We start from the raw sequence: 10000 nt of genomic DNA, 5'->3' as shown, positions 1-10000 counted from the left end.
TTTAAGAAATATTGTCTCATGTCCTGCGATTTGTTATCGTTTTACTGATAAGTCGTACACTGTAATGACATGGGGAATTCAAAATGGAAATATTATTACGCTACTATAAAAAAGAGAGTGGTAGATATTCAGACTCTATTAATAAAGGATTGACGAAAAGCCTTTTTTTTCTTTCTTTTATTAGATATCATAATAATTTAGGATTTTACTGTTGAAATTTCAGTGTTTGATTATAAAAAAAACACACACTCATTTATATATTAAAAGATATATATATATACATATATATATATATATATATATATATATATATATATATATATATATATATATATATATATATATATATATATATATATATATATGTATATATATATATATATATATATTATATATATATATATATATATATATATATATATATATATATATATATATATATATATATATATATATATATATATATATATGTATATATATACATATATATATATACATTATCTAGGTATTTTGCCAAGTTTGTCATTTGTCTACTGTATTCCTTAAGTAATTGTACATGATGAGATTAAGTTTGTTTCCCTATACACTCTTGTCTTATTCTCGGCGCTAATGACTTTAGAGATGGATGCCAGAAAACCTCAAAACAATCAGTCAATCTTGTTTTCTTCACTAGAGTTTATTTCATCCATTTTGTATAACTTGATCCTGCCGCAGAAAATGTCCCGAGGATCAATAAATTTAACTTTTTTCTTGTATATGGACCTAAGTCTTTGATTTATCATCATGGCCACAATTACAATGGAGTTACTGACATCAAATCTGGGGAAAATACCCATGAATAATGTATTATTAGTCTTGTTACTGTCTGTTTCAACAGTTTATTTATCTGTTCAACAAAAGGTTTTCTTTGGCCAATGGCGTCTTTCCCTAGGAACGGATAATTTCCAGTTGCCTGCATAATAATGGTTTCCTCGTTGTTTTCTATTGTAGTTTTACTAACTACTACTTCTAACTTCTATTCTTTAGCGCCTGGATAGAACCTGACCTTTCTCTTTTCAATGGTGCCAATATGTATCCCTTAGGTTTTTACCAGGGAGTATGCTATTAGAATAGTTTCATCTTCTTCCTCTGCTAGAAAGGAGAATCGTGTTCAGATGGCAGTTACATTTTTAGGACCTTATTTCGTCTTGGCCTTTGCTACCCTTCATCTTGTGAGATTCGTGAGCTATCTGCTTTTATTTGTAATTAATTCCTTTTTAAATTATATCCTTGATTCTCCCTTATTTTGTGTTTCTTGGGTATTAATCCTTTTTACGATATTGTTTTTGACTACTTTGTTTCTCATTTTTATCTGTTTGAACTTGAAAACAATGACATTTATTTTCTGAGTTTTTGGTTCCTGCTGGCAGAACAGGCATACACTATCACGTGAAGGTTTGCAGCACACATTTCTTAGAAGTCGATGGACCATTTATTAATCTAGGACTTTGCTAGTTTATACTTTAACCTCAGTTTCTTACATAGCTTTAATTCCCTTATGATACTGTCTTATATAAATCTATTTGGAAACTTAGCTAGTAACTTCCATAGTTACTAGCATTGTGACCATTACTGTGAAAAGGGTAGGGGTTGTGGCTGATAGTTAACCACCTGCTGCTGCATCCTTTTAAACCTGGATAACTTTCCATCTTTTCTGTCCCCAACATCCTATAAGTGCTGTCAAACCAACAGTTAAGTGTCCTTGACGTTACGATGTCCCTAATAGGCTGTAACTCCCAACTGAGCAGCACAATGCAGAAAGCTTTTGTACCCAGGTTTGATATAGCGACTGCTGGGATTCCTGGACATTCAAGAACAGTCAAACTCTTAGGTACTACAGAGTATTACCAAAAGGAACAAGTGAACGTTTTACTTACCCAGGACTCCAATAAGGCACAAGAGCTATTTCAACATCAACAGCAATTTGTCACAAGGTGTGGTCAGTTATTACTTTTTATGACTCTGCTTTGCAGGGCACTAATATCAATATTCCATTCTTTTGTCCCCTGTTATACTGGAATTCCTCTGTCACAATCTCTCGAAATCTATCACAGAGTTCCTACCGTTTGCTTTAAGGAGGTTCCTAAGCCTCTGCTCTGAAGCATGAAGTAGATGTCAGCTCCTCAATGTTTACTTGCATAAGCTACTCATAAATAGGCATAGTATCTGAATAACTATTTTTTCTGTTTAAGCAAGTAGAAAATTGAAATTGAAAATTTAGAGATTAGATAAAAGTGTTGGAAAAGATAGATGAACGGATATATGAAAAAAAAAAAAAAAAAGTTAATTGATGTATGGCCCTAGTTTGTATGCTCAGACGTGGTCTTGACGGTAAAGTTAAATCTGCCAGGTTGGAAAAAGCCTTCGTACCGCCATCACTCTGAGAGAGAGAGAGAGAGAGAGAGAGAGAGAGAGAGAGAGAGAGAGAGAGAGAGAGCAATTAACACGGAAAAAGACAATGAAACGGACTGACAGAAACTATGAAAGAGACAGTAAAAGAGACGAGTAATGAAAAATCACATTAATTAGAGAGAGAGAGAGAGAGAGAGAGAGAGAGAGAGAGAGAGAGAGAGAGAGAGAGAGAGAGAGAGAGAGAGAGAGAGAGAGAGAGCAATTAACACGGAAAAAGACAATGAAACGGACTGACAGAAACTATGAAAGAGACAGTAAAAGAGACGAGTAATGAGAAATCATATTAATTAGAGAGAGAGAGAGAGAGAGAGAGAGAGAGAGAGAGAGAGAGAGAGAGAGAGAGAGAGAGAGAGAGCAATTAACACGGAAAAAGACAATGAAACGGAATGACAGGAAACTATGAAAGACAGTAAAAGAGAGAGAGAGAGAGAGAGAGAGAGAGAGAGAGAGAGAGAGAGAGAGAGAGAGAGAGGAGAGAGGAGAGAGAGAGAGAGAGAGAGGAGAGAGAGCAATTAACACGGAAAAAGACAATGAAACGGACTGACAGAAACTATGAAAGACAGTAAAAGAGATGAGTAAAGAAAAATCACATTAATGAGAGAGAGAGAGAGAGAGAGAGAGAGAGAGAGAGAGAGAGAGAGAGAGAGAGAGAGAGATCGGACCTTTACCGATGTCTCAAACATTTTTATGGTTTTAATACTTATTAATCTATTACACCCCATTAAGAATCACCAACGTTCTTGAAGGCTTCTCATCTTAACGGACAGGATTAAACGTATAATATAATTATTTTGACTAATGATAAAAATTTATTTGAATAAAAAAAATCGTGTGCAAGTTATTGGCATCAACGACTCAGCTTCGCTGTTACAGATTCATTATATAGCAAGTGATGGGAATAAGTTTGCCTACAAACACAGCTATCTCAAGAAACTAGTTTTAGTTACAATTTCAAAAACCTATCAATCTTACTGAATGATTACTTTGAGATAATGCATATAATTCAAGGTTATTTCAAATTTAGAAGGATATCAAATTTTAATAAGATCAAAATTCAAGAAAAATCAGTTCAATTAAAACTCTTATACACCTATTCATTATAACCATTTATAATCGGGAAACTCATAACGTTAACCAGACCTGATTTATAGGAGAACCATTTGATAAAAAAGGATGAAGAATCACTCAAATCTAAAAAAATTTTCGATGGAGTTATGTAACATCGTTGGTGATGTGAAGGGTATCCAAGGATTAGTTGCTTACTGTCAATAAGCAAATGAGTAATGCTGATCCAGACGCATCATTTTGATCCGTAACAACAAAATTTCGTCAAAATCCGTTAATTTCTTTGGCGTACTCTGTATGATTTCGTATAATGCAAATATCAATCTAAAATCTCTATCCGGAACTGGATCTTCTCCAAAACTTAACTGAGTCGTCCATGACCTAATATCTATTTATGGTAGAATTTTCCTCAAAAAGCGTAATTTGTTTTGATGTTTTTTTCAAAAAGGGAATCCGTATATGGGTCATCTCCTAAACTAAATGGGGTGTCTATGAGCTAAGATATATTTGTGGTGAAAAAAATTTGGTCAAAATCAGCCGTGTAGTTTTAACATAATCCTCTCCACAAAGACACATGCTCATTAAACTGAATAAAAAAAAATTATAAATAGATGAGCCGACTTGATTTTATATCTCTTTGCTGGAAATAATAATAATAATAATAATAATAATAATAATAGTAATAATAATAATAATAATAATAATAATAATATTGATGATGATGATGATTTTAATAATAATAATAATAATAATAATAATAATAATAATAATGATAATAATAAATTCTTGTAGATGACTCTCCTTAAGGCATGTTTGATTAAATACAAATAATTGCCTCAGTAGTAGTCATTTTAGACTATATTCTCGATAGCTTAGACGATCTTCTTTTCATGATTAGTGTGTTCTGCCAGTATTGGAGCAAAGGTCATTCTTCGTGCCTAAGAAGTATAATTCAGGGTAAGTCTTAGTCGAGTTTTTAATACAGTATTTACAATTTATGTACAAAAAAATCGTTACCAACGATGCATTTCGAGAGTATCTAATATCTTCCTTAGGTTGTAGTGGAATGAGTAAAATAAGGCTAGCAGTGTGACGGCGCCGAGTAAGGGTGTGAACTCAAAGGCAGATTGGAAACGACTGAGTTATATTATTGTGGAACACACTCCTTATATACAAAACCTCAAGGCAACAGGACATAACAAGTTCACAAGACAGACAATATTACTGAGGAAAAACCAGACAGGAATTTTCATGTTCGTTTTAGTGCGAGGGAGGAGCGAAGATACAAGCATAATATATACAAAAGTAATTATGTACAATTGTGTGAAACACGGTTGGTACATGGCTCCCCCCCTAAAAATGACATACTGTACATGTTAAATAGGGCGCCCTGATCTAGAGAGACGAACTGTAGGCGGGTCATCTGGCAGAAGATAAGCAGGTTTTAGACGATCAATGGAGACCCAGTCTTCTTTGCCCCGAATGTTTAGGAGGAATGCTTTTGGACTGCGTCGGATCACAAGGAAAGGGCACGTGTAAAGGGGCGTTAGTGGTGGCTAGCTGGTATCGTTGCGCAGAAAGACGTGCGTTGCAGAGTGCAAGTCCGTTGGTATGTGATGCTTCGCTGGGGGCTTGTAAGTCTGGCGGCACGGAGTAAATTTTCCCACGACGTGAAGTATGCGCTGGAGATCGTCGGAGGAGGTTGTAGAAGGAAAAAATTTGGCAGGGACGACCAACGGGTTGCCATACACCATTTTGGCTGCCGAGACGTCGAGGGCGTCTTTAGGAGTGGTCCTTAGTCCAAGGAGGACCCAGGGAAGCTGAGTAAACCAGCTGCTTTGAGGGTGCGATGAAAACGTTCAACTATTCCATTGGCAGTGGGGTTGTAGGCCGTTGTCTGATGTAGGGTGATGCCCAGGAGATTCGCTAATGACGTCCATAATTGAGAGGTGAAAGTGGTTCCCCTGTCAGAAGTAATATGCTCAGGGATACCAAATCTTCAAATCCATCCAGAGAGTAAGGCAGATGTACATGAGGCGGATGTTGCAGTTTCCATGGGAATTGCTTCAGGCCAACGAGTGGAGCGGTCGATGACGGTAAACAGGTAACGATGTCCTTGTGATGTGGGTAGGGGGCCTACAACGTCGACGTGAATGTGAGCGAAACGACGCTGATGTTGAGGAGAGGTGCCCACTCCTGAATCTGTGTGTCGATGTACTTTGGAAGTTTGGCAAGAAGTACAGGCACGGACCCAATCCTCAGCTTCCTTAGAATTGCCGTGCCAAATGAACTTTGCCTTCAGCAGCTGTGCAGTAGAACGGCACGAGGGATGTGAAAGGCCGTGGATGAAATCAAACACCTGTCAGCGAATGGGAGCAGGAATCCAAGGTCGCGGTCTACCAGTACTGACGTCACAGAGGAGGGTGGTGTTGGAGTCTTCTAGGGGAAAATCCTCCCAACGGAGGGACGTGCAGGATGTTCTACAAGCTTGATACTCTGGATCCTGTCGTTGGGCTTCTGCCAGGGCGTTGTAATCCAATCCCAGTTGAACGGCAGCCAACGTGTTTCTTGACAGGGCATCGGCAACGGGATTCATTTTCCCAGGGACGTATTGGAGGGTGCAATTGTATTCAGCAACGGCGGAGAGATGCCAGCTTTGACGGGCGGACCAGGCGTCAGACTGTCCAGTGAAGGCATGCACCAGAGGCATGTGGTCTGTGCAAATGACGAAGGGCGTACCTTCTAAGAAATGGCGAAAGTGACGGGCAGCCAAGTGCACCGCCAGCAATTCTCGGTCGAAGGTAGAATAACCCGATTCTGCCTTGGAGAGTTTTCTGCTGAAGAAGGCCAATGGGCGGGGCGAGCCTTTGACCACCTGCTCGAGTACTGCACCAATAGCGACGTCGCTGGCATCAATGGAGAGAAGGAGAGGGGCGTGTGGGATAGGAAAAGTGAGAGCCGCAGCAGTTGATAGGGCCTTCTTTGCATTGCAGAAGGCTGCTTCTTGAAGGGGACCCCACTTCAAGTCCTTTGGCTTGTCCTTGAGGGAGGCGTAGAGGGGAGCAAGAGTGGCGGCAATGGCTGGCAGAAAACAGTGATAATAGTTGATCATGCCCAAGAATTCCTGCAGAGCTTTGACGGTCGAGGGCGTGGGGAAATTCTGAACGGCTGCTACCTTCTCAGGGAGGGGATGGACTCCTTCAGGAGTGATACGGTGCCCTAAAAACGAAACTTGGTTGGCGCCAGAGGTACACTTGTCGTACCGGACTACAAGGCCGTTTTGTTGCAGGCGGTCGAGCACGAGGCGCAGGTGACGGAGGTGTTCCTCTTTTGAGGAGGAGAACACAAGTATGTCGTCCACATAACATACACAGAAAGGGAGGTCCCCTAAGATGCCATCCATGAGACGTTGAAACGTTGCCCCAGCATTACAAAGGCCAAAACAAGAGTAATTGAAGGTGTATGTGCCAAACGGAGTGGTGATGGCGGTCTTGGGGATGTCTTCTGGGTTCATAGGCACCTGATAATACCCCTTCAGGAGGTCGAGCGTAGAGAAAACCTTCGCTTTGTGCAGGAAGGAGGTTACATCGGCAATGTTTGGGAGGGGGTAGTGATCCGGTTCTGTTTGCATTTTCAGGCGCCTATAATCCCCGCACGGACGGAGGGAGCCGTCTTTCTTCAGAACGATGTGTAAGGGTGACGACCATGGGCTGGAGGCCTTTGGGCAAAGGCCCATTTTCTCCATTTCGGCGAACGTCTGTTTGGCGGCTGCCAATCGTTCCGGTGCCAGACGTCTGAATTTTGCGAAGACTGGGGGTCCCGTCGTCTTGATATGGTGATAAATACCGTGCTTGGCAGGAACCGTGGGAGTTTGGCGAAGTTCTGGACGGAAAACTTCCGGGTACAACGTGAGGAGGTGGGCGTAGGCATCCGTGGGTGCGCTGATGTGGAGAGCGAGGTTAGAGGGGGCGGGTTGAAGAGGTGTCGACAAGTACGAGTCTGCGTTGACCAATCGTCGGTAGGCGACATCGACCAGAAGGTGAAAATGAGAAAGGAAATCCGCACCGAGGATTGGCATTATGACGTCAGCAACGAGAAACTTCCAATTGAATTTACCGTTTCCGAACGATAATGTGAGGCTCTCGTAACCGTAGGTGGGTATCGTAGATCCGTTGGCAGCTATCAAGCGGACGTCGTCAGATGTAGACAGACTACGTTGTGCCTTGAAGAGTTTCCTTGGCAAAAGAGAACGACAAGCACCCGTGTCTACCAAAAATCGCACGCCCGTTCCTGCATCCTGTAAAAAGAAAATATTAGAAACATGGGAGGCCACCGCCACAAGCGATGGCCTACTTACACGTTTTTTGGCCACTGACATTCTTTGGCACATTTCTTCGCGGTTGCCCCGAATCTGAAGTGGTAGTAGTAAAACTGCGGCGGATGGGAGGTAGTAAGTGGCTGTAGAAGTCGTTCGTTGGGGCGCGAGCGATTGGCGGGTGGTGGGCGGCTCTGTCGCCGTTTCGGCACGTCACGGGGTAGGCGTGTATGTCCTACGGTATTCATGTCAGCTTCGGTTGACGTTGAATAGGCATCCTCGTCGTCAGGGGTGGAGGCGTTGATGGAGGTCTTGAAGTGGCTGTCCATAAGGGCGTCGGCTTTGGTCATCAAGTCCTTTATGGGTAAACTATCAACATCGGGTATGGCAGAGCGCACAGGTTCCGGTAAACGGCGTATCCAAAGGGCACGGAGTAGGTTCACCTCACGAGGAGAGCCGTCTGCGGCAGGTTGAAGGGGAGCGATACTGGTCATTTCCCTGAGGGCAGGCGAAGCCCTTTGGTCACCCAACGGTTGTTGCGAGAGCTGAAAAAGCTTTGCTATACGGGCGGCTGGCGACGGCGAGTACTGCTGCAGAAGGTATGATTTGAGGGCGTCATACGCTATTGTGGGTGTCTCCTTGTTCACAAAGCCAGTCGGATATTTTTGGGAAGGTGTCCTCGGGTATCGCCGCGAGAACATAATCCGCTTTGGTGGTTGAGCGAGTCACGCCCCTGATACGAAAGTGGACTTCAGCGCGTTGAAACCAAGCGAACGCTTCTCCGCTTGCGAACGGTGAAAGTTTCAATGGGGCGGCCACGGTGCCAACTGCTGTAGTAGAGTCAGCCTCCGTCATAGTACCAACGATGGAGGGGCGAGGGAGGTGGGGGTGGAAGGCAGTGGGAGCGAGTCGACTTCCGGGGTCACCAATGTGACGGCGCCGAGTAAGGGTGTGAACTCAAAGGCAGATTGGAAATGACTGAGTTATATTATTGTGGAACACTCTCCTTTTATACAAAACCTCAAGGCAACAGGACATAACAAGTTCACAAGACAGACAATATTACTGAGGAAAAACCAGACAGGAATTTTCATGTTCGTTTTAGTGCGAGGGAGGAGCGAAGATACAAGCATAATATATACAAAAGGAATTATGTACAATTGGGTGAAACACGGTTGGTACAGCAGCTTTGTTTTTAATGGTAATGCTGGCGTGTTGGGAAAGACAGTGCATCTACATTGGCTGCCTAAGACACCATGGGTGGAGCAAATAGTGACAGGAGTTGGGTGGCGAACTTTCATTGGCTTAGACGCTTTCCGGGAGAAACTGATTCAAAACCAGGAAGTCTACCTGCTCATTTATAGGTGGTAAGTCAACCTCTTGTTCTGCGAAAGCTAGGCTCTTATTGGTGGAAATGTTTGCCAGGATGGAATCAGTGTTAGACGAATAGCTTAGCCACTGAAAAGAATGGCCAAGGTTTGTGATAACTTGTACGTTAGTCATCCTCGGGATGTCGTTCCTAATAAAGGAAGGGATCAGGAATACTTTGTCATTCGTGTTGAGGGATGGTTTTTCCAACTGTATGAGGAGAGCCTCAAGTATCCTGTGTTCTGCTGCTAAGAGCACGGCCCATAAACTTAGTAGTCTTAGTAATCTCCTCACGATTGATGTTTTGGTTATGAAACTGAAGGGTACAGGCTTTTATAGCACCTTGCAGGACATAGCAAGGTATTCTCATGAACAGTTGCATAGTGGTCATTCTTATGTAAAGTCCAGAGCATCCTTGAACTGGGCATAGGTAGGAAAATACCAAATCGAAGCGGTATTGTTCTTCATCATGAAGCACTATGTCTTAAACGTCCGGTAGTAGATTGTAATCTTGTTGTTTTAGTTCACATATGAAAGGGAGACGTGGTTGCTGGCGAAATATCTCACTACTTACTCGTCCTTCTAGTATTCTTTTTGCATATACACCTCGTAGTATATGTTGATGGTGGTGGTGGTCTCCTTAGTTCGTTGATCACACTGGTACCATGTGTCCTAGGCCAGCATATCCTATAATTGTATAAATATATATATATATATATATATATATATATATATATATATATATATATATATATATATATATATATATATATATATATATATATATATATATATATATTT

The sequence above is a fragment of the Palaemon carinicauda genome, chromosome 14 (genome assembly GCF_036898095.1).
Source record: "Palaemon carinicauda isolate YSFRI2023 chromosome 14, ASM3689809v2, whole genome shotgun sequence".
In the NCBI taxonomy this organism is placed as follows: domain Eukaryota; kingdom Metazoa; phylum Arthropoda; class Malacostraca; order Decapoda; family Palaemonidae; genus Palaemon; species Palaemon carinicauda.
This window is presented reverse-complemented; position numbering follows the sequence as displayed.